Source organism: Zalophus californianus, chromosome 7, assembly GCF_009762305.2.
Source record: "Zalophus californianus isolate mZalCal1 chromosome 7, mZalCal1.pri.v2, whole genome shotgun sequence".
NCBI lineage: Eukaryota > Metazoa > Chordata > Mammalia > Carnivora > Otariidae > Zalophus > Zalophus californianus.
In genome coordinates this window covers 21,974,100-21,998,107 of record NC_045601.1, presented here as the reverse complement: position 1 = coordinate 21,998,107, position 24,008 = coordinate 21,974,100, and the positions used below count along the sequence as shown (strand labels likewise).

The following is a 24,008-nucleotide window of genomic DNA, read 5'->3' as shown; positions in this document are numbered from 1 at the left end:
TCCCCCCCCACCCAAAAGACAACGACACTGTGAGAAAAGTGGCCTGAGAGGCAGAACTTGTTGACAGTAAGCACACTCAATGAAGGTAATTTTAAATCTATATTTCAGAACAGGCTTTCCTGTAATTCAATCTAATGAATAAGGAGGATGTTTCCCTTTCAATGACTAGATAAGCCGGTAGTAGGGCTGCTTTATTTGGTCAGTCTGGATGGACGGGAAGCCATCTGAGAGGGAAGTATCTGGTGTCTTTCTACAAGGAAGTTTGCTGATGGAGATAAACAGACACACAAATACAAACACCTCATATATGTTGATCCCTAAACCTATTTTGAAGGTTTTACTCTTAAAGCATTTGAACCGATTCTTCTTGGATGTTATAGCAGTCTTTGGTCCTGAGAAAAGGCTCTTTTATGGAGGATCATGGAGCTGGAGTTATCTGATTCAATAGACATAGCAATAACACGGTTTTTAACTGAAGTTACTTCCTTGGACTGTATGTAGTTCCTTCTATCAATGTAGACAAAGATATGCCTCACTGCTAAAATGAGAAAGTGTGGTTTGATTTCCTACACTTCCTTCCACCCTCCACCCCTCCCTACTTTGGTATGATGTCACATGAAATTACTTCCAGAAACGGAGAGTAGAGCAACCAAGTTATAAAACCTAAGTGCTATGCTTACTGCTTTCTTAACTACAAGTTAATACTTATGGGGGCGAGAGTCTATCGATGATCAAGGTCATGGTAATTTTCCTATTTCATAAGAAATCTGAAATCTCAGCAGAATTGCAAACTGCTGAATCTACCACATTTGTATGACCCATACAAACACCCCATTCCTCTACAAGATTCCTACCAAAACTCACACATTTGCAAACCTGTATTTTAAACTTCATCCTTACCTTTAATCAAAAACAGGCGACCAAATAGATTTCTTTAAAAATAATCTTGGTGGTAAAAACAAAAATATCATGGAGAGTAAAATATTAGCCAGTTACTGTACTTCTGTGCTTACTTACCCCCCCCTTTTACTAAAATTTTCCATTACGATTTTAAGATGTTGTTTCCCAAAGAATGTTGACAACTATTTCCCACTTAAAGCTGTGGCTTAAAAAGAAATAGGTTTTAACTTGAGAACAGCCCAGAATTGGGCTTGATCTAGGGTCCTGTGAAATCACAGTAGTTAGTCCTTTAGACTAAAAATTTCCCTTAGACTTTTCACTGACAAGTGAAGGTGTTTACTTCCTTTGATAAGGGGCTCATAACATACAGTAGTGGTAAATCTGGTTAAAGAAATTGTCAAAGGGTGTTTTGTTTTGCATTATTTAATATTACATCCTAGAATTAAATCATGTAAAACGGAAGCTTTATCCATCTCAATCAGTAAATCTGGTCAAGTGAAAGTCTACAAAACTCTAAATTAAAAGCTTTTTCATCAAACTGGAAATATCTAAACACTGTGTTGAGATTTAATTTTAGGAAAGAATATTGGAGAACAGAATTTAGATTTAAAAAGGACAATGCCATCCACTTTTTTATGCTTCCTGTTCAGAGGCTGATGGACTGCTCAACAAACTTGCCGAATCAAAAAAAGTGTTTAATGATTCTCCATAAAGAATAGATTTTTAAAAGCTAGAGCACCAATCAGGTAACAATAGATCAATCAGGTTTTCCTAAAATGTAGTATTTGCAGTTGAAGCCTGGATAAGTAATTACATTCAAAGTAATGTACAGGGAGCTATCAATCCCCATTCAGGCAGCTCGCATTCACTGAGCCAAGAGCTTTGCTGGGCTTGGAGATATAAAAATGAATCCGCCACAGCTGCTTTACTTCCAGCTAAAAGAATACACCTAAACAAAGAGCTACAGGGCAGTGTGTTAAGTGCTATAATAGAGGTGTGCACAAAGGGCTTGGGGCCAAAGGAAGAAGCTATAAATTCTTCCTGGGAAATCAAGCAAGTGAGGGGAGATGTAAAAGAAGGTATGGTGATGATTCCTTGTGATAAACTCAAGACTTTTTCCTTACTGTGTTCTCAAAAGTAAGGTAGTAATTTTAGGATTTATGAACTGTGTTAATGGCAAGGGCTATACTGTTCTATTAGCCAGTTTCATTTATGCTTGGCATAGCCTTTCAGTTACAACGTCCTAAGAAGAGAACTTTAAAAATAACCGTATTATAATATTCCCATACAACACACACTATCCAGAATGGCAGGAATAGCTCTCATGAGTGAAATTTAGATACAAAGTTCAAAGATGTTTTGAAACATAAATGACATTCTTGACATTTAGTAATAGTACATGAATAATGCTCATTTTAAGTATCAATTTTTTTTTCTTCATAATGCAAAAATAAAAAGAATCACTCGATTATATCATGGTTAATATTTGTCTTTCTCTCCTTTTGTGTTTAAAATAGAAGGAGGGTGTTGAATCAACTTCTACTTAGTATCATTTATTATGCATACCATATTCCTACTTATAACACAGTTGTGACAGAACCCCCATTGTTCATTACACACTAGCCCCAAACTTGAGTAATTCTAATGTAAGCATGAGAAACCACCGTCTCCTTTGGGGTGAATTTCCAAATTCCTCTGTGTTAAATTGAGGTCTAATTTTCCCTGTGCCTGGTTTTCACAAGAAGGTCCATTCCACCCCATGTGCTCCTTTTCAGCTGTCAATAAACAGAGGCAGCGAATTCCCCCACAGCTTCACAAAGCTAGTTAGGCAGAGCCATTCATTCCTTCAGGAAAACAGGGCATTGATTTCAGCGAGTTCCCAGGGAGCAGCTGCAACAAAGAGATCAAAGGCCCACCTCTCTTTCCCTCCACTGCTTCCATCAGGCCAGGCCCAGACAAACAGCGACAGGTTTCCTTGAGACAAGGAGAGGGCCCGGCAGACCACCTCATGGTTCAATTCAAATTCATCCGTTTCCTACATTCCAGGGACAGTCCAGAATGCTAACCATGACAAACCAGCACAATCGGCCGGCATAATATACTGCTCGCTAGTTCATCCAAGGTCAGAGGGAGAAAACAAGCACCCAGGGAAGCCCTCCACTTCTAGGGCCTGCTGGGCCTCCATGGCCCCCTGACATTCCATAAATAAACTTCGCCCGGCTCACTCTCCCTTTCTTGTTTCGTCCTGCAATCCCACGAGCAATGGTCTCAATCTGCAATTTCTTTAGTGTCACCGTACCCAAACGCTCAGGACACTTTATTCTCAACCTAATCATTCTAATGATGATAGGAGCATGGCGATGCAGGCAGCCCTTCTCAGTTCACACCCCGCACACTACCACCGGAGGATGAATTTACGGCCATAATCGCTAGGGCTTCCTTCAAGGCCTGATTTCCAGGGAAGGCCACACAACCGAAAGAGAGCCAGTTTGCGTAGATTCTGTTTGTGGAACAAAAACGTGAACGGAGATAGAACGGTTAGCTTTTGGTGTGAACCAGGTGAGCACCCACACTGGTGACCCTGACCCCTAAATGACAGTCTGTGCGTGAATGAGCCATGTGCAGCTTTGTGGGGTGCACAGCTTTGTGGGGTGAGGAGGGTTAGCAAGGGGGAGGGGGAGCACGAGGGGCGAGGAAAGAAGATGGATTCTTCCGACTGGTTACCTACACTGAACCGATTTGACCAAAAGTTTTCTCAAGTCTCTTCCAAATTCTGAGCTGCTTCTTTGAGGCAACCTTCAAGAAAGCCTGTAACAAAATGGGTTTATTTTATTGTGCTCCATTCCACTTCTGTCACTAATCCTGAGGAAACATGGGAGTGGATGGGTTAAATTTGAAAATTCCTAAACCAAAAAGAAAATAAACAATATTGGAATGAAAGGCATGGAGAACTCATTCCTTGACACAGAACACAACCTTCCCACGTGCCCATCTTATGAGCTTCAGTATAACCTGGGGGATCCATTCACTGATTATTCATTTGACTGCCAAAGATGTCATTTTGTACACAGACCCAAACAGCCCTCAAGAAGACTTGCACTTACTCTCAAGTCCGGACAGAAATGAGCTTAGAAAATACAGAAGTCTACATGGCACGGGAAAGGTAGCTTCCTAGTAGATGCAGTGTGACAGTTATATTAGGAACCTCAAAGCTGACTCTGGCATCCATCCACTTTGGGCCTCTCTGTCTTTCTACTGTTCCAAAATGAAGACAGAAATATCTGTCAAGAATTCCTTTACAAGGTATTGTGAAATAACCATTCCTCAAAAACAAAGTATCTCATCGAAGAACACTAGTCTCAGGAGTAGAACTTCCTTACATGATAGATCACTCTAATTCAATAGAGCTGCTCTGGAAACTCACTAGGTTTCTATAAATCAAATCATTTTTTAAAAGCACTCAGAAAATTTACTACTTAAGGAAAGGCTATGTCAAATGATCTATGGCAAACTTATCAATTCATTTATATACCCTTTCAAAAGCATTTATTTTTTGTGGGTTTTTTAAAAAAGATTTTATTTGTCAGAGAGAGTGCACACAAGCAGGGGGAGGAGCAGAGGGAGAGGGAGAAGCAGGCTCCCCTCTGAGCCGGGAGCCCGATGGGGCTCGATCCCAGGACCCTGGAATCATGACCTGAGCCGAAGGCAGATGCTTAACCAACTGAGGCACCCAGGTGTCCCTTTCAGAACGATTTAAGGCCCTTAGAAACATCATTTGATCTTCACCACAACCACCTAGGACAGGTAGTTTTACTAGTTTCTATTTTTGAAAGAAAACAGGCTTAAGAAGGGTAATAAACTGATTTGCCAAACTCTCAGAACTTGTAAGTAGCAGAGCCACAACTTTAAGTGTTCTGTTTTTCAATCCTGTGCAGTACCTAACTACCATGTGTGCATAGAATTATTCACTGAACGTCTCTCACCTTAACTCTATTAAAACAATCAATCTATTCCTAAGCCCAATGCTCTATACCACTCATCCAAGGACGCAGTGCTTGAGTATGGAGTCTGGTGTCAGATCCATATTGAAATTTCAGTGTCATCTTTTAGTAATTTTGTAAATTAAGCTATTAACAATATTTTCAGACTCTGAGTTTCCTCATCTGTAAAGGAGGAATAGTATCTTCTCTGGCAAGGTTTGGGAAGGATCAAATTAGATAACTTGCGTAAAGCACCTAAAGCAGTGTTAGCATATAATAAATGCCTAATCGTGGTAGCTATTATCATTGGTATTAAAAATCAAACCAATGTAAAACTTGTTAAAAGGGAAAAACAGGTTTCCTTTTCAATAAAAAGACTTCAAATGTAACTTTCAGCCTCTGGATGACATGGTTCTCTCGAGCACTAAAAATTTACCACTCGAGTCTAATATTTTTAAGGTGGCCAACTAATAAACCCAGATCACTGTCATAAAAGATAAGCTACTACACAAAATAGAAACACTAATTGAATTGTCTTTTTTAAAAAGCTGATTGAGGGAAAATCCCTGGTTGTTACACACACACACACACACACACACACACACACACACACACACATATATATATATATATTTTAAAGATTTTATTTACTTATTTGACAGAAAGAGAGATAGGGAGAGCAGGAACACAAGCAGGGGGAGTGGTAGAGGGAGAAGCAGGCTTCCCTCCGAGCAGGGAGCCCGACGCGGGGTTCGATCCCAGGACCCTGGGATCATGACTTGAGCCGAAGGCAGTTGCTTAACCAACGGAGCCACCCAGGCGCCCCTCCCTGGTTGTTATAAAGCAGCAATGTGGTTTTTCCGTGCTATCAACTTTGCTTCTTGCCATTTACCTACTTGAAGCAGGAATGTATGTCTGCTAGGCAGAAATTCGCAGTTGCCACATGAAAAGGAAAAATATATAATAGGAATATTTTGTTGCATGGAGCTAGTGCTTTAAAGTTTTCAAAGACTACGTATGTTATTTCATTTGACCCTCATGCTACTCACTAGAAGAAAACAGATGAACTTTTAGCACAAAGACGGCCAGTGGTAAATGGCAAACCTTTTTTTTCTCCTGGTCTCATTTTCCATGACACCCTATCAATAGTTGGTAGTATGTAGATGCTACAGTACAGAGTGTACAGAAGACTGTGGGAAGACAGAGGCCACTAAGTCTGAGAAAGCCAGAAAAGGCTTTGGAGAGAAGGTGACATACACCCAACCTTTTACCTAGTACAAAATCACATCTATAATGTTAGTGACTGTCCCTGAGCTTGATGTAATTTTCTCTGAACACTGAATATGTCTTCCAGTGGCTTACTTCTCATGCACTGTTTTGTTGATTTGCAAACTTAAATGGATGTCCCCTAAAAAAAAAACCAAAAAAACATTTTTACCCAAAGCTTTGATATTAAAAGAGGCAGAGAGCTGAGACAACTGTTGTTTGAACACCACTTACAGACCCTTCTAATTCTACAGTTCTGTGATTTTTTAAATTACTGCTCATTCTTACATTGTATTACTTACTATATAATACATCAGTTTAAAAGTGCATGTTCATCTGTAGCCTATTAACACTAAAAAAAAGTATGTATTTTTTCCTTCACCACCGTTTATCTCAGAAGTTAAAAGCTGGGAAAAAACCCTTAAGAATATCTAAGGGAGGGGTGTGTGGCTGGCTCGGTTGGTAGAGCATGTGACTTCTTGATCTCAGGATCGTGAATTGAAGCCTGACCTTGGATATAGAGATTACTTTTTAAAAAAAAAAACTAAAGAATATCTAAGGGAACATGCCTCACTAAAGAAACTCAGCCCACAGCAGGGGAAGTCTGATGGTTATTTCTTTCCTATGAAGGGCTAAGAGTTGCCTTTTCATAACCATCTGTATTATCTTCTCCAACATGAAATAAGCATGTTTTTAAATAAAAGACACTCAGATATTTGAAGATGATTTTGACAATCCCTTACCTAGAGCCATTATTTTGAGACTGTTGCTCTTTTCCAGTATATGCACATAGTGCTATAAATTTACTTCTAAGCCCTGCTATAGTTGCATCCTACTTATTTGGAAATATGTTTTTATTTTCAGTCAGTTGACAATACTTTCCAATTTCCCTTTTCATTTTTTTTTTTTTTTTTTTGTCAAATGGATTATTTGGTAAAATTCACCGGCACAACCATTTGGGCCTGGTGGTTTTTCTTTTCTGGAAAGTTGTTGTTGTTTGTTTTTGTTTTTACTATTAACTTGATTTAATAGATATAGGGCAATTTGTGTAATGTTTCTCCTTGAGACAGTTTTGGTAGTTTGTATGTATCTTTCTAGACACTGTTCCATTTCATCTGTTATCAAATTTGTGAGCACACTGACTGTAGTATTCCCTTATTTGCCTTGTAATATCCATGAGATCAGTAGTTATGAGCCTTCTTTCATTCCTGATGTTGTTAGTTTATGCCTTCTTTTTCCTTTGGTTAAACAAACAGGCCATGATGAGTCCTTGATGAGTTTACCACTTTATCATTATGAAAGAATCATCTTTATACCTGGCAATAGTTTTTGCTCTAATTCCTACTTAGAAGTTAGACACTCCAAGCTAAAAAAAAAAAACTTAGTACTAAATACATACTGTTTTCCATCCCTTACCCTATCATCTGTGTCTTTAGATAGATGAGGTCCATTTTTTGCAGGCAGCATATAGTTAATTCATTTTCTTCTTTAAAAAAAAAAAAATCTAAGCTGACCTTCATTGCCTTTTAACTAGAGTACTTACACCATTTATATTTAATATGATTATTGATACGGTTAGGTTGAAATGTACATCTTACTACCCATCTATTCTTCATTTCCCTTTTCCTTTTTTTCCCTGCCTTCTTTTGGACTATTTTTTTCTGATTTAATTTAATCTCCTTTGGCTTATAACTCTTTCTTTTGAGGTGTTGGTGGTTGATTTAGGGTTTTTTGTTATATTCTTAACACAATGTACCTTCAGGGGATATTACACCTCTTCACATATAGTATAAAAACCTTAAGGGCACCTGGGTGGCTCAGTCAGTTAAGCATCTGCCTTCGGCTCAGGTCATAATCCCAGGGTCCTGGGATTGAGCCCCGCATCAAGCTCCTTGCTCAGTGGGGAGTCTGTTTTTCCCTCTCCCTCTGCCCCTGCCCCCACTCGTGCTCTCTCATATGCTCTCTCTAAATAATAAAATCTTAAAAAAAAAAAAAACCTATACCACATTTCAAATTTTCCCATCCTGACCTTTGTGCAACTGTTGTCATATATTTTACATGTTATAAACCCCAACTACATTGTTGCTATTTTTGGTTAAAACAATCACCTTTTTAAAAAAAGATTTAAATAAAAACAAACTTATACATTTACTCAGGAGGTTACTATTTCTGGTGTTCTTTATTTTGATCTAGTATTATTATCCTTCTTCCTAATAGCTTCCTTTAACATTTTTTTTTTAATGTTTTATTTATTTATTCATGAGAGTCAGAGAGAGAGAGAGAGAGAGGCAGAGGGAGAAGCAGGCTCCCCGCCTAGCAGGGAGCCCAATGCGGAACTCGATCCCAGGACCCTGGGATCATGACCTGAGCCGAAGGCAGACGCTTAACCATCTGAGCCACCCAGGCGCCCCTCCTTTAACATTTCTTATTGTGTGGGTATAATAGTGGTGAATTCTTTCAGCTTTTGTATGTCTAAAAAAGTATTTTACTATCTTTTTTGAAAGATATTTTTTTAGCTATAGATTTCTAGGTTGACTGTTTTTTTCTTTATCTTAAAGACGTTGCTCCACTGTCTTCTGGATTGCATTGCTTTTGGTGAAAAGTCTACTGTCATTCTTTTTTCCTCTAACCTTAGAGTGTCCTTGTTCTCTGCTTTAAAATCTTTATTACTGGTTTAAACTATTTGTGATATACGTTGGTGTAATGTTCTTCATTTTTTTGGTACTTGCTGGTATTTGTTAAGCCTCTAAGATACATGAACTTACTGTTTCTATCAAATTTAGCAAACTTTCAGCCATTATTTCTTTTAATATTTATTCTGTTACCTTCCTCCTTTGGAGACTCCAATTATACATATATTTGGCTGTTTGAAGTTGCCCCATAGCTCACTGATGAGCTGTTTTGGTTTTTCACTATATGTGTGTCTCATTTTGTATAATTCCTATTGCTATATTCCCAACCCACAAAGTCTTTCTGCAATGTCTAGTCTGCTGTTAATCCTATCCAGTGTATATTCCATTTCAGACGTTTATGTTGCCTGTAGAAGTTCAACTTGGATTTTTTTTTTTTATAGCTTTCATGTCTCTCCTTAAACTTACTGCTTTCCTACACAATCTTGAGCATATGTATAAAATAACTGTTTTAATATCTTTGTTTAGTAAAGATGTTTACTAAATATTTAAAAATCTGTTTATTAAATTTATCTTTATTAAATCTATCATCTCTGAGTCTACTTGTATTGATTGATTTTTCTCTTCACCATTGAATTTTCCTGTTTCTTGGGAGATCTGGTAAATTTGGATTGAATGTTAGATATTGCATACTTTACCTTGTTACGTGCTGGATATTTTACAGTTCTTTAAATATCCTTGAGCTTTGTTCTGGGCTGAAGTTAAAACTACTAGAAACAATTTGACCTTTAAACCAAGAGTCTGCAATTTGTGGCCCACAGTCCAAATCTGGCCCACAGCCTATTGCTGTAAATGAAGTTTTACTAGAATTTGGCCATCCTCATTCATCTACATATTGTCTATGGCTGCTTTATCATTATAGTGGCAGAGCTTAGTAGATGCAGCAGAGATCATATGCCCTGTAAAGCCTAAAATATTTCCAATCTTACCCTTTACCAAAAAAGTTTATGATCACTCTTTAATGGCTTACTTCTGGGATTTTTTTTTTTTTTTCTTCTTTTTTAGACAGGCTCAGAGCAACCTTTAGTCTAGGATTAATTTTCCCTCACTACTGAGGCAATACTCTTCCAAGTACTCCATTTTATGCCACTTATATTAAAATGTTTTTCTAGTCTGGTGGGACACATTCTTCCCTGACCTGTGATCTACATTTTCCTTCCCAGTGGTTCTTTTCCCAGCCTTGGGTAGTTCTCTTATATGTGTGCACTAATTGGCACTCAGCTGAAGACTCCAGGGGAACGCTCTGATGACCTCTAAAGTGTTCTCTTTGAGCAACTCTCTCTTTCTCTAGAATGCTGTCCTACAAATTCTAGCTGCACCTGCCTCCTTGAATTCCCAACTCTATTACCTCAATTCAGGGTGACCACTGAGCTGTGTTTGGATTCCCCTTCTTACACTGTGGCCTTGGGCACATCATTTGTTTCCCTTCTCTCAGGGTTCAGTCTTATGCCGCTGGTTGCCTAATGTATGGAAAGCCTGTTTTAAATATTTTACGGGCTTTTATTTTGTTTTATTTTGTTTTTTGGTTGTTTAAGGCAGGAGATTGAACCCAGTTCCTGTTACTACACCATGGCTAGAAGTCATAGAAGTCCCCTCAGTATGAACTCCTTACATTTGCATTAGTGCTTTATATTTACAAGTAAATACTGAAAAGTCTGCGTTATCACATTTCATCCTCTCTACATCATTAAGATGTAGAGATTACCTGAAAGCTCAAAAAATGCAAAAAGTGACTTGTTTGGGATTACAGGGCAGCTCATGTCTCTTAGTCATTTTCTCAACCATAAAAATATAGAGTTTTTCAGAATTTGGAATATATAACAAATAAAGAGATGATCTTCTGTATAAAGTACATTGTAAAATAACATATTACTAGTATCTCAAATTATAATACTGAGCAATATAGAATTAGATTGTTACTGAATATTGCTAATGACAAGGTCTATCACCTCAATTAATCCTTATAATCCTCATAGTTATTATTATTTCAGTCTTATAAAAGACAAACTGTGGCTAAGAAAGGTTCACTAATTCGCTCAATCACATACTTATTGGCATCACAGTTAGAATTCAAGCCAGGCTACCCTAATTCTAAAACTTGTACTCTCCACCATGCTGTCTGCTCAATTTATAGCTCTTAAAAAGAGTTTTTGGAACTAAATTATGATAGAACACTCCAAGTCCTCAGTAACAAAATGGCATTAGGAGCCATTTACTAAAAGTATCAAGATCTATTCATTTTTTTTTTTAAAGATTTTATTTATTCATTTGTCACAGAGAGAGCACAAGGAGGGGGGAGTGGCAGGCAGAGCAGGCAGAGGGAGAAGTAGGCTCCCCGCTGAGCAAGGAGCCCAATGCAGGACTCGATCCCAGGACCCTGGGATCATGACCTGAGCCAAAGGCAGACGCTCAACCAACTGAGCCACCCAGACATCCCAAGATCTATTCATTTTTTACCAAAGAACCTCTAATCAAACAAGCACAGAAAAAGAAAATGAAAATTCTTAGAAGAAATTTCAAACCTAGTTTTTCTCTGAGCAATACTTCAAAATACACAGATGATTGAGATTTTAGCTGCTTTTTAATCATGTTTAATCTAACTAAAGTTCTAAAATCAAGCATTCAAACTTCCTTATTGAATTATCTGGGAAAGCCTACAATTGACAAAACTCAGCTGAGCTTGAGCTCTAGCACTAGAATTTTCTTACATCTAAGTACTGAAAACATATTCTTAAGATATTATTTTCTCATAACAAAGCTATATATACTTATTGTAGGAAATTCTGAAAATACACATTTCTTACTTGAGTTAGTATGTTAGTTTCTCGCTAGCCATAAGAAATGAACCTATTATCTTCAGCTTCCAATTATTGCCACTAAACATATATTTATCATTTCTCTAACTACTTATGGAATTGCATTAATTCTAAGAGTTTTATAGTTGACTTTCAGAACTGTATAGCTCTATCCATCATATTGCCCATAAGATTTTAGTGTGGGGTGCCTTGGTGGCTCCGTCAGTTAAGTGTCTGCCTTGGGCTTGGGTCATGATCTCAGGGTCCTGGGATCAAGCCCCACATCGGATTCTCTGCTCAGCGAAGGGTCTACTTCTCCCTTTCTCTCTTCCTCTCCCCCTGCTCATGCATGCTCGTGTGTGCTCCCTCTCTCAAATAAATAAATAAAATCTTAAAAAAAAAAAAGATTTTACTGTTATCTCATTTTCTAATAACTTTACTTGTTACTTTTCTGTGTCACTGCCTGGCTAGAACTTATACTACCATGTTAGCAGACATCATGTCACTACTCTTGATCTTGATGGAAATTTTCTGGGAGCTTTACTATTAATAAACGTTAATGGTTCAAAACAAATGTTTTATATCCATAATAAGTACTATTCCTAAAAGATGACCAGAAATGGGTGTTAAATGTTATTAAATGTCCCATAGGACGCTAAGTTCACACTTTATTTTTTTTCTTAATTTTTTAAAAATTTATTTTATTTGACAGAGAGAGAGACAGTGAGAGAGGGAACACAAGCCAGGGGAGTGGGAGAGGGAGAAGCAGGCTTCCCGCGGAGCAGGGAGCCTGATGCGGGGCTCGATCCCTGGACGCTGGGATCATGACCTGAGCAGAAGGCAGCCGCTTAATGACTGAGCCACCCAAGTGCCCCTAAGTTCACACTTTAAAAAAATTATTGTACAGTGTATTTATGCATAAGATTCCCAAATGTTGAACCATTTTTGTACTCTTAGGGTAAGTCCCATTTGGTCAGAGTAGATAGTTCTTTTTAAAATCTTATTTGCAGATTTTTACATTTATTCTCATAACTGACAATATTTTAAAATTTTTGCATTGGCCATTATGTTTTAATGAGGGTTATATAAGTCTCTTGAATATATCTATTTTATCTTTCTGAGCTGTGGAAGTCATGTAGCATGTAAGTAACTATTACATGAACATTAGGAAGAATTTATCAATCTGACAGGCAAACTAGGTCAAAATAAACTTTAGTGTCTTACACACTGAAAGTTTCAAAGATTATTTATATAGAACTTTATGTAGTATTCACTTAAAACTTTCTTATTCTCCCCTGCATCTGCTCTAATATTCTTTTTGTGTTTTTTTGGTCACCTAGTATATGGGCAATTTTTGTAAGTGTTCCAAAGGCATTATAGTGTATGGCTGTAGCTCTCTTTTTGTCTAATGGTCTGTTAACAGTTAAAAGGACCCATAACAAGATGGGAATTATTTCTTTATTGCCACCTCCAGTCAGAAAAATCGAAGTCCCATGGAAAACTCCAGTCGGCCTGGCTTGGATCACATGCCCATCCCAGGACTAGAATACCAGAAGGACAAGATACAAAGACTGCCCCGATGTGAGTCACGTACCCATCTTTGTGGTCAGGAGGCAACAAGAGAAAGGCATGTTAGGCAGTCAGTACCTACTACACAATCCTTTTCCCATATTCCACTTTCCTCTTTCTGAACAAAACACACAAAGTTCCCTTCCTTGTGGAGTTCATTGTCAAAGGAAGGTAAGACAAACAAACAAAATATATACCAGATGGTGATTTAAAACTAAAGTACTGAAGAGATAAAGAGCACTAAGAGGGTAAGGCAAGGAGAAGTAGTGGCAATTCAAAACAGGCTGGTCAGGAAAGGCCTAGGTGCAATGACAATTTAGCAAAGACCTGAAGGAGGTAAGAAGCAAGCCTTATGGCTTTCTGTGGCAACAATAACTGCAAAACCCCTACCTGGAACAAGAATATTGGTATGGCTAAAGCAGGGAGTGAGGGGGAGCAGTAAAAGGTTAGGTCAGAAGTAATGGGGGCCCATATTAAGTTTATAAACTTCTATAAAGAGAAGCACTGGCTGGAGTCATTAGAGCAGAAAAGTAACATGATCAGAGTTAAGAGTTTTAAATAATTTATCTGGCTGCTGTTTGGAGAATAGATTATAGGGGAGAAAGTATAAAAGCAGGGAGACCAGTAAGAAGGCTATTTTAATAGAAAAAATGATGAAGGTTTGGACCAGTATGATAGTGGAAGAGGTAGTAAGAAGCAGTTCTTTTCTGGATATATCTAAGGTAGAGCTGATAGTATTTCCTGACAGCTAGATATGTAGAAGGTGAGAAAAAGAAGAAATGATAATGGTGCTAAAGAGTATCGCTTAAGAAAATGGAGGAATAGAGTCACCATTTACAGAGATTAGGAAGAGTAAGGAAGAAGAAAGTCTGGATGAGAGTGGAGAGGAGCCTAACTGTGGACATGTTAGGTCTGATATGCCTATAAGACATTCAGCATTTGGATCTTTAAATGTGGAGTTCAGGAGAGAGGTTCATACTGGAGATATAAATTTGGTAGTTACCAGTGTATGTGTGTAGTTAAAGCCATGAAACTGAATCAGCTTAGCTAGGGAGTGAATGTAGGCAGAGACACCGCGCAGGAACTGCCCTGGGTCACCCAGTGTTCGGAAGTCAGGGCAATGAAGAGATATTTGCACTACAGACTGATATAGGTGGTCATGGTAACTGGAAGGCAGCTGGGGAAGTGTGGAGACTCATAACACTAGGGAGGAATGTGACTGGCTGGGTCAATTCTACTGGTAGGTCCCGTAAGATGAGGACTGAGAACTGTCAGATTTGCAACATGGAGGTCACTGCTGACACTCAAGACAGTTTTGGTAGAATGGTGAGAATCAAGCCTGACTGAAATGGGATCAAGATAGATTGAACAGAAAGACTGAAAAATTGTGTAAAAGGAAATGGAAATGAGATGGATTGGTAACTAGGGGGAATGGGAGTTAAATAATTAAGTAAAGGAAGGGGGAAATCCATAATGCAGGGGAGAAAAGGGACAACTGCTATAGCAATATCCTTGAGAAGGGGAAAGGAAAAAGAATCTAAGCACGTAAGTACAAGAGTAAGCTTTAGACTGGATCGGTGCAGCTCACCCAGGGGGAAGAAGAGAAGGCACAATGTAAGGTACAGGTGCAGGTGGTTGGGCAGATGTGATGCTGGGTGCTTGTGGAAGTTCTCTTTTGGGTATTTTTATTTGATCAGTGAAAAAGGAAACAGGGTCATCAGGTGAAAAGGAGAATAGGAGAAGAGGAACTGGAAGTTTACAGAGAAATAGGTTTTAAATATTATCCTAGGAATTAATTGTCCAAATTGCCAGAACATATTAGGGCCCCCCTGAGATTAGTAATCAAAATAGTTAAAGTAAGACTAGTGAGCACGGCTAGGCACTTTTCTCCAGCTGTGTTTAGCTGGGCAGCTGCAGGCATGGAAGAGACAGACTATGTCTTTGGGATTTAGATAGCTAAGGGCAACAAAGCAAGAAGGAGGGATAAGAGAGAGGGATAAATGGGTGATTTTAATGATAGCGTAGAGGCTGCTGACATTGAGTAAGGAAATGTCCAGGTGGAGTTAAAAATTTGTTGGTGGGAGTGGGGACTGGTGGAGCATGGGATGCTTAAAATCAAGATCATGGAGGGAAACAGTTATTGCTAATGACTAAGTCCACAATATGACCGTGGGAGGACATGGGTGAAGTCGTTCGGGAAATAAGATCATTGAATGAGAGGAAGTTAAGGAAGTGAGAAATCAGGGTATTGGAAGGACCCCAGGGTGGCCATAAAATCACCAAGAATTAGGACACATTGGTCTTGGAGAGGAGGACAGTGAGCCAGGAGCTAAATCTTCAAGAAATGAGAGTGATGTGGGAATTAGTAGGTGACTACAACAAGGAAGAATACATGTTTTTACTTTCAAGATAAAAAAAATTGTTTTATATCTATAATAATTATTAATGCTTAGTTGCATGTCAACGGTTTTACGATACTTCACAGTCTTTTTATGTTATATTTCTTCCATTCTAACTCCAATGTCCTTATTTTCTTTTGCCATCGTTGTGAAAAATGTACAAGAGATCCTGTCATTTTTACCAATTTCCTAAATTTTAAAGCACTTTTTCCCCAAAAATGTTTCATGGGGCACCAGTCTTATGGCATATTTGCTGACACTGGGGTTATATTGAGAAATATGTTTGAGAAACACCATAGACCATAGGCTCTCTTAGATAATCAGTTGTTGGAAATAAGTCTAATTTAACTCAGTTTTTTTCCCCAAATTTACATGACCATAGGTCCCTTTCCCATATAACATCAGTTAACATCCAAAGGAACGAATATTCCAAGGCATATACTTTGGGGAAGTCTGTATTAGAGGTGTCTTCCTAGTGGCCTCAAAATAGGTGAAACAAAACCTGATTTGATTCAAACCGATTTAGACACTGTCAGAGAATGCAAATCCCCCAAATGTTACTTTGTTAACAATATTATCCTCCATTGCTAACATGATGAAAAACAAAGCCATCTTCAGACAATATTTCTCAAAGATGTCCTTAAAATTAGTTTAGCATATTTCAGTTCTTCATCAAAATGACAACATAGATAAATCAAAACTACTGACTGCACATTATGGTTCATAACCTTATTGTTTCCATACTGGCAACACAGTCTCTTTTCTAAGAAAGTGGCTGAGTAAAACCCACTTAATAATGTAATATGTTTTCAGTTATATAGAGAATAATTTATTTTCTCAGGTTAAAAATGTTTGTCCAAATTTTCCTACTTCAAATGTTTGCATTTCATGGAATTAAAAAAAAAAAAAGCCCTACCCATTGTTAAAACAGGAGTTCTAATTTTGTTTAATATACAACAAAGAAAAAGTTACAAAATAGAAAGATAGCTACTTCAAATGATAAAGTGGGAATAAAGTTAAATTCTCCCAGCCTGGAATCCTGCCCTCATTTCATCTAATTGCCAGATTTTCACATGTAAATGAAGAATTCATTTTATCTCACTAGTCAAACCACTTACACCAGTGGCTTTCTCCCAGGGTGCTGTGTCCCTCTTATCAGCCACCAAGATGTTCTGTGTGAAGACTGTGATGTCCAACAGGATGGATGTATATACAACCTCAGCTCCACAGATGGCACTTTACTCCCGCTAATCATAACCCTGGAAGGAAGTCACTCCACAGAAACAGATGGCACCAGCCTAAGATGTGTAATTCAAACTTCCTCAGTGTAACTATCACCTAATGGTATCAGAAAAAGTGAAACAGACCTGAAAATAACGTTAAGAACCAAGTAATAGAGTTTTGCTCCAATTTTTGCTCCAGGTGCTCTAGAAAAGCACTCTTATGTAATTAGAAAATACAAAATGTTGAGGGTGGAGAATAAAAAAAATTAAAATGTCAACTTACAAAACCAATGAGGATTTATCAACGAGGCAGAAACAACCTAAAAAACAAAAACAAAAAAAATATATTAAAAATCATTTAATAGTTTTATATAATAGTTGCACATGCATTTTTTAATTTTACTGCAATAACTGTATCATACATGATTTTGAGAGAGATCTTGAGTACCCTTTGCTCAGTTTCCCCCAATGATAACTTTTCACAAAACTAAAGTAGAATATCACAATAAATATATTTATATTACCACAATCCACTGGTCTTTTCAGATTTCCCAGTTTCATTATGCTTATTTGTATATGCATTTAGTTCTACAGAACTTTATTACCTGTAGGTTCACATATCTACCACCACAGTCAAGATACCAAAGAGTTCCATCACTACAAGGATCCCTCAATGTTGCCTTTTTATAAGTACACCCACCCCCCTCCCCACAACCCCCTTCTGTCCCTAACCTCTTATACATCTATTTTTTTTTTTTTAAGATTTATTTGACAGGGAGAGACACAGCAAGAGAGGGAACACAAGCAGGGAGAGTGGGAGAGGGAGAAGCAGGCTTCCTGCCCAGCAGGAGCCTGATGCGGGGCTCGATCCCAGGACCCCAGGATCACGACCCGAGCCGAAGGCAGACGCCTAACGACTGAGCCACCCAGGCGCCCTTATATATCTATCTTTAACATTAAAACAGCAACACCCATTTGTGAGTGATAAGTATTTTACTTACTGGGCATAAAAGACTATACTACCTAGTATATGTCAAATCATGAATAAAGAGTTCCATTTTTCTGCATTAAAGAATACGTTTTAATTAAAGGGAAAAAGTCTCTGGAGAGAATTTTTTTTTTTACTCGTTGTTATCGTAACAAACTATTCACTTCAAAAGTCAAAAGGGGAAAGGTAAGCTAACAGTATTGCCTGAATTCAGATTCCATACTTTCAAACATCTATTTTAAAAGACTTCATTCCTTTAGAGCAGTTTTAGGTTTATAACAAAATTGAGGGGAAGATGTTTTTAGTTTCAAATTCCATTTGTTCAACAACTGGTATATAGGAAAGTGACTGTCATATATTAGCCTTATATCCTGCAACCTTGCTATTAATTACTTATTAGTTCCAGGTTTTTTGTCTGTCAATTCTTTTGGTTTTTCTACACAAATAATATCATGTGAACAAAGATAGTTTTATTTCTTCCTTCCCAATCTGTATATCTTTTATTTCCTTGTCTTAATTGCATTAGCTAGGAATTCCAGTACATTGTTGAAAAGAAACAATGAGAGACCATCTTGCCTCATTTCTGATCTTAATGGAAAAGCTTTTACTTTCTCACCATAAAGTATGATGTTAACTGTAGGCTTTTGTAGATATTATCAAGTTGAGGAAGTTCCCCTCTATTTCTAGTTTACTGATTCTTTTTTAAGTCATGAATGGGTGTTGGATCATATCGAACGCTTTTTCTGCATCTATTGGTACAATCATCTGATTTTTCATCTTTAGCCTGTTGATGTGATAGATTACACTGATTTTTTTGGATGTTGAACCAACTTTGCATATTTGTGATAATCCCCTTTTGGTCATCATGTAGAATTCTTTCTTAGATTGGTAGATTTGATTTGCTAATATTTCATGAGGATTTTTGAATCTATGCTCATGAGAGATACTGATTTGTAGGGTTTTTTTAATGTCCTCGTCTGGTTTTGATATTAGGGTAATGCTGGCCTCACCAAATAAGTTAGGAAGTATTCCCTCTGCTTCTAGCCTCTGAAAATGATTATGAAGAACTGGCATAATTTTTTCCTTAAATGTTTGGCAGAATTCACCAGTAAACCCACCTGGGCATGGTGCTGTTTTGAAAGGCAATTAATTATTTGATATCTTTAATAGATATAGGTATAGGCATTGAATTATTCATAGTATTCTATTATCATTTAAACATCCAAAGGATGTGAAATGATATCTCTTTTGTGATATTAATAATTTGTATCCTTCTTTTCTTAGCTTCCCTAGAGATTTATCAATTTTATTGATCTTTCCAAAGAACCAGCTTTTGATTTCATTACTTTTCTTGGATATCTTATTTTCAATTTCATTGATTTCTGTTTTTGTTTTTTGTTTTTTTTTTAAGATTTTATTCTTAAGTAATCTCTACACCAAACATGGGGCTGGAACCCATGATCCCGAGGTCAAGAGTCTCATACTCCGCCAACTGAGCCAGCTAGGTACCCCAATTTCTGCTCTAATTCTTATCACATCTTTTCTTCTGCTTACTTTCAGATTTAGGGTTTTTGGTTTTTTTCCCTAGTTTCCTAAGGTAGAAATTTAGATTACTGATTTCAGGGCTTTCTTCTTTTCTACTATTTGCATTCAATGCTCTACATTTTCCTCTAAGCATCACTTTCTCTGCATCTGACATTTTGATAAGTCATGTTTTCATTTTGTTCAAAATAGTTAAAAAAATTTTTTTTAAAGATTTTATTTATTTATTTGACAGAGCAAGACAGTGAGAGCAGGAACACAAGCAGGGGGAGTGGGAGAGGGAGAAGCAGGCTTCCCGCTGAGCAGGGAACCCAATGTGGGACTCGATCCCAGGACCCTGGGATCATGACCTGAGCCGAAGGCAGACGCTTAACGACTGAGCCACCCAGGCGCCCTAAAATTTCTCTTGATATACTTTTTTGACCTTCTATAAAGTGTGCTGTTTAACCTCCCGTATTTTGAAATTTCTTACTTACCTTTATATTATTGATCTCCAAGTTAAATTCTACTGAGGCCTGAGAGCAAACAACATATGATCTTATTCTTTTAAACTTGTTGTGTTTTAAGGCCCAGAATGTCATCTATCTTTGTGAATGTTCCATGTGAGCTTGAGAAGAATATATATTCTGTTGTTGTTGGATAAAGTAATCTGAAGATGTCAATTGCATCTAGTTGACTGATGGGATATTATGTTCAACTATGTCTTTTTTTAAAATATTTTATTTATTTATTTGAGAGAAAGAATGAGAGAGAGAGAGAGAGAGCGCATGAGAGGGGGGAGGGTCAGAGGGAGAAGCAGACTCCCTGCTGAGCAAGGAGCCCAGTGCGGGACTCGATCCTGGGACTCCAGGATCATGACCTGAGCTGAAGGCAGTCGCTTAACCAACTGAGCCACCTTTCTACCTACAGGGTGTATCCATTTTTGATAGAGTATATAATATCTTTCTAACCAGAAACCTCTAAGCTCTAAGAGCTTACCATGGCATAATCTAGGTATTTTATATATATTATCTCATTTAATCTTCATAACAACCCTACAAGGGATGCACCATATTATCCCTTTTTGGCCCATGAGGAAACTCAGACACCAAATGTCTTAGTAAGTTGCCCAAGATCACATAATCAGCAAATGACTGATCCTGACACCTGGGTCCAGGTTTTAAGCATCTAGGCTATATGATCTCTCAAACCTAGGATGATGAAATCAAGTTATTTTGTTACCATTAATTTCTATGACAAACAGTGAAAATTTTCCAAGTCTTGGTAAGTAAGAGTAATTACTCCTAAGTGCTAATGTCCCTTTTACTTATGGTTGCTAAACACAATAACCTTGGCAGATACAGTATAAGCACAATACTTGTATGGTTATTCTGTGGTTCTTCATTCTAAAACATTCCACAAAACTGACTGAATTTTTTTCATGTTTCTTTGCATGTTACCACAAGTATAACATTTATGTTCATGTTCACTGTTTTCTTAAATTTTTAAACTCTTAATAGAGGCTATATTTGTACAACTAGGTTTGTAAATAACTACAGAGGAACATGCAAGAAATGCCTTTAATGAGCATAATCATGAGCACAAAGACAATGGCAGGTAGGCTCTACTTCACCAGAGTTTCTGGTTTTCAGGAACCTGGACTCTGACATGGGAAGGGAATGAAGACCTTCACTGGAAGGTAGGACCCATCATCAGAGAATATTATGAGCACTTTCCTTTAAACTTCATTTACCTACCGGGAAGATGATATAACTTATTAACCTACATTAAAGTTTTTAAAATTCTAGGATGTAAAAAACCAACCATGCCATTCTTAGTTCATGTAACAAAGTACCATAAGCTTGATGGCTTAAATGATAAACATTTATTTCTCCCAGTTCTGGAGGCTGGAAGTCCAAGATCATGGTGCCAGTATGGATGGGTTCTGGGGAAAATTCTCCTCAAGGTTTTAGACTGCCAACGCCTCACATGGTGGAAAAAGACCGGGCTAACTCTTTTCACAAGGGCACTGATTTCATTCATGAAGGTTCCACCCTCATGATCTACTTACCTCCCAAAGGCCCTACCTTCAAATATCATCACATTGGGCGGTTAAGATTTCAACATATGTATTTACGGGGACATATTCAGTCAATTGCAACGACCTTATACGGAGATGAAGACAATACAGTCATCTCTGAAAAACCTCTGTCTCTACAAAATTTCACACCTAAGGGAAAAAATAGGGATAGACTACTAAAAACCTATGCAATTCTGTAATCAGAGAGCTAGACAAATAAAAATGGTATCTTGCAGATAATTTGGACAGCCCAGGCAGGCATCTGTGTGACTGGAGAATGCCTCGGGGATATTAGACATGCACAAAAGCAGAGTGGAAAAGCTACTGCAGTAAGAAATGGAGATGGAGGGTTCAGAGACGGGAGTCTCACAGCCAAGGAGAGTGACTTCACTCTTAACTCCATCAATTCCAACTCAGTTGAATTCTAAAGCCTGCCCACAACTCTGGAACACTTCCCCACTCCTATTATTTCCTGCTTTCTCCCTGATCTTCCAGTTGGTGTCCTCACTCCCAACACTTGTACATATACCTATGTCTCTGTGAACATCCCCACGTTATACTCCACTGAGGGGGGGAAAAAAATTAAAATAGCTATTGGATACAGCATTTCATCTCTTCAATGCTAACCCTATGAAATTCCTTTCCTAGCACCAACCAATCCCACCTCTCCATTCAAAGTCTCCTCTACATTAGCATGTTTTCCCTTTCTACTAGAAATACTTTTTCCCTACATGCAACCATGATCTGTTATTTCCCAATCTTTAACAAACAAAACCTTCATTAACCCTGCACTGCCCTCCAGCTCCCACTATATTCCCAGACTACCTTTCTCAAACTTCTGAAAAAGATTGAAAATGTAGATAATCCCCATTTCCTCACCTATTCACTTTCCAACCCATTCCCCTGGCTCTTATCTCCACCACTCTATCAAAAGATCCTTATCAAGGTCATCAAAGCAATTCTTATTATCCTCATTTTAAAAATCAGGGCACTGAAGCTCAAGAGAGATTACTAGGTTGAGATAGTAAAGACATACCTTCCCTTAGAGATAAGCAAGAGTCCAGGCTGCCCCAAAGCTTTCTTTTCAGGATATTAGACTAAGAACTTCATCTTCCAGGGACCCTGCCTCTTTCTTCCCTTAGGTCATCTTCCCTGCATTAAACCTCAGACTTACTCCCCAAAATAACTCATTGTTTTTCATTTTTCATTGAGAAAGAATTTTGCTTGAGCTATGAATATTTTCTGTAGACCACTTAGTGTATATTATTTTATTTAATTCAATATAGATGGTTTTATTCCCTTTGTACAAATAAGAAAACTCTGAAACAGAAAACTTTCCCAATATCAGACATTTGAAGTATCAGAGCCAGCATTTGACCTGATCACCTGGATTCTACAACCCAGGCTGCCTTGCCTTGATGGTTAGGTCTCACAGCTTCTCAGTTGTTCCTTTTACATGGTAACAAGGTAAGAACATCACTCAGAAGTGTTAACACAATCCCAATACTTCTATAAGATCAGAAAATGTAGAGCTGATGCAAATTTGCTATGAGCAAACCTAAGAAACTGATTTATATATCATAATGGGACTTTGTAATGATAATTATAGTTGTTAAGACATGACACTGAACTTTGGTGACTAGAGCATTTTCCCTCCCCAGCTCTACCTAGGAAGCTAAATTAGTAAGCATGAGGGATGATACAGATTTGTGTGCTCACCCATACCATATTTTTTTAAGCACACAGACATTACACTTGCTCAGTATTGCTCTTAAACCTGGATATGAGGGGTTCATAGCAAATCCTTCCCTCTAGAGTAAGAAAGTCAAGGGTCTAAGGGGACTACCCACCCATGCCCAGACTCCCCTCCTAGACCATGTCACAGATTCCTGGAACCATAGGGTTCCTTCTCTAAAGAACTTTAAGCCTGCTAGTAGGGACTGTGCAGCCCTCTTTCCCAGACCTAGGTTTATGAAGACAGATTTGCCACTGTATATGCAGCTCTAGGTCCAAGAGGTAGCCAAGGGGTAGCTATTTGCAAGGGTGTGGACACAACTTAAATGTGTGCCCTCTGTGGTGCAGAATTAGGCCTGGAACATGAAGAGAAGGGAAGATGGGCCAGCCTTCCTACGCTGCCATATTCTAGAGATGCAGAAACCTCAAGACTCCAAAAATTCCTCCAAATATAGCTTTCCAGGTCATATAAGATAAATTTGTCCAAGAATGATAAATTAACTGTAAAATATTTACTCTATTAGCTTAACTTATAACTTTTAGCTATTCAGATATATGATACAATTCCTTCTGTTCATATTTCTGCTTTAACTTCTCTACCTCCTTACAGCTAGGCAGCCATGTGACTAACTATAGACTAGTTCAAGGCTGCTAATAAATAATTACTGGTACAAGACCATTTAACATTTTCTTTCCCTTCCATGGCAATCAAGGTCAAGTATTACAGAAAGTATTCAAGATGGAGTGCATCCATAGGCCTGAGACTGAGTGTGTGGGGCAGTTTCCCAGAAATCCACAATGGATGATTAGTGTGAGAAAAAATAAACTGTTCTTTCACTAAAGCCACTGGGGTTTGGGGATGG

The 24,008-nt window shown here is 38.0% G+C and overlaps 1 protein-coding gene across 7 annotated transcripts in view; it reads right to left on the bottom strand.

Moving 5' to 3' along the window:
• PLAGL1 (PLAG1 like zinc finger 1) overlaps positions 1 to 24,008 on the bottom strand; it is a 109,358-nt gene that overhangs the window by 31,954 nt on the left and 53,396 nt on the right. For all 7 annotated transcript variants that reach the window (XM_027601433.2, XM_027601431.2, XM_027601430.2 and 4 more), the window contains exon 2: positions 17,106 to 17,142. The gene's annotated coding sequence lies outside the window, so the exon portion shown is untranslated. The remainder of the gene's footprint in view (positions 1 to 17,105; positions 17,143 to 24,008) is intronic.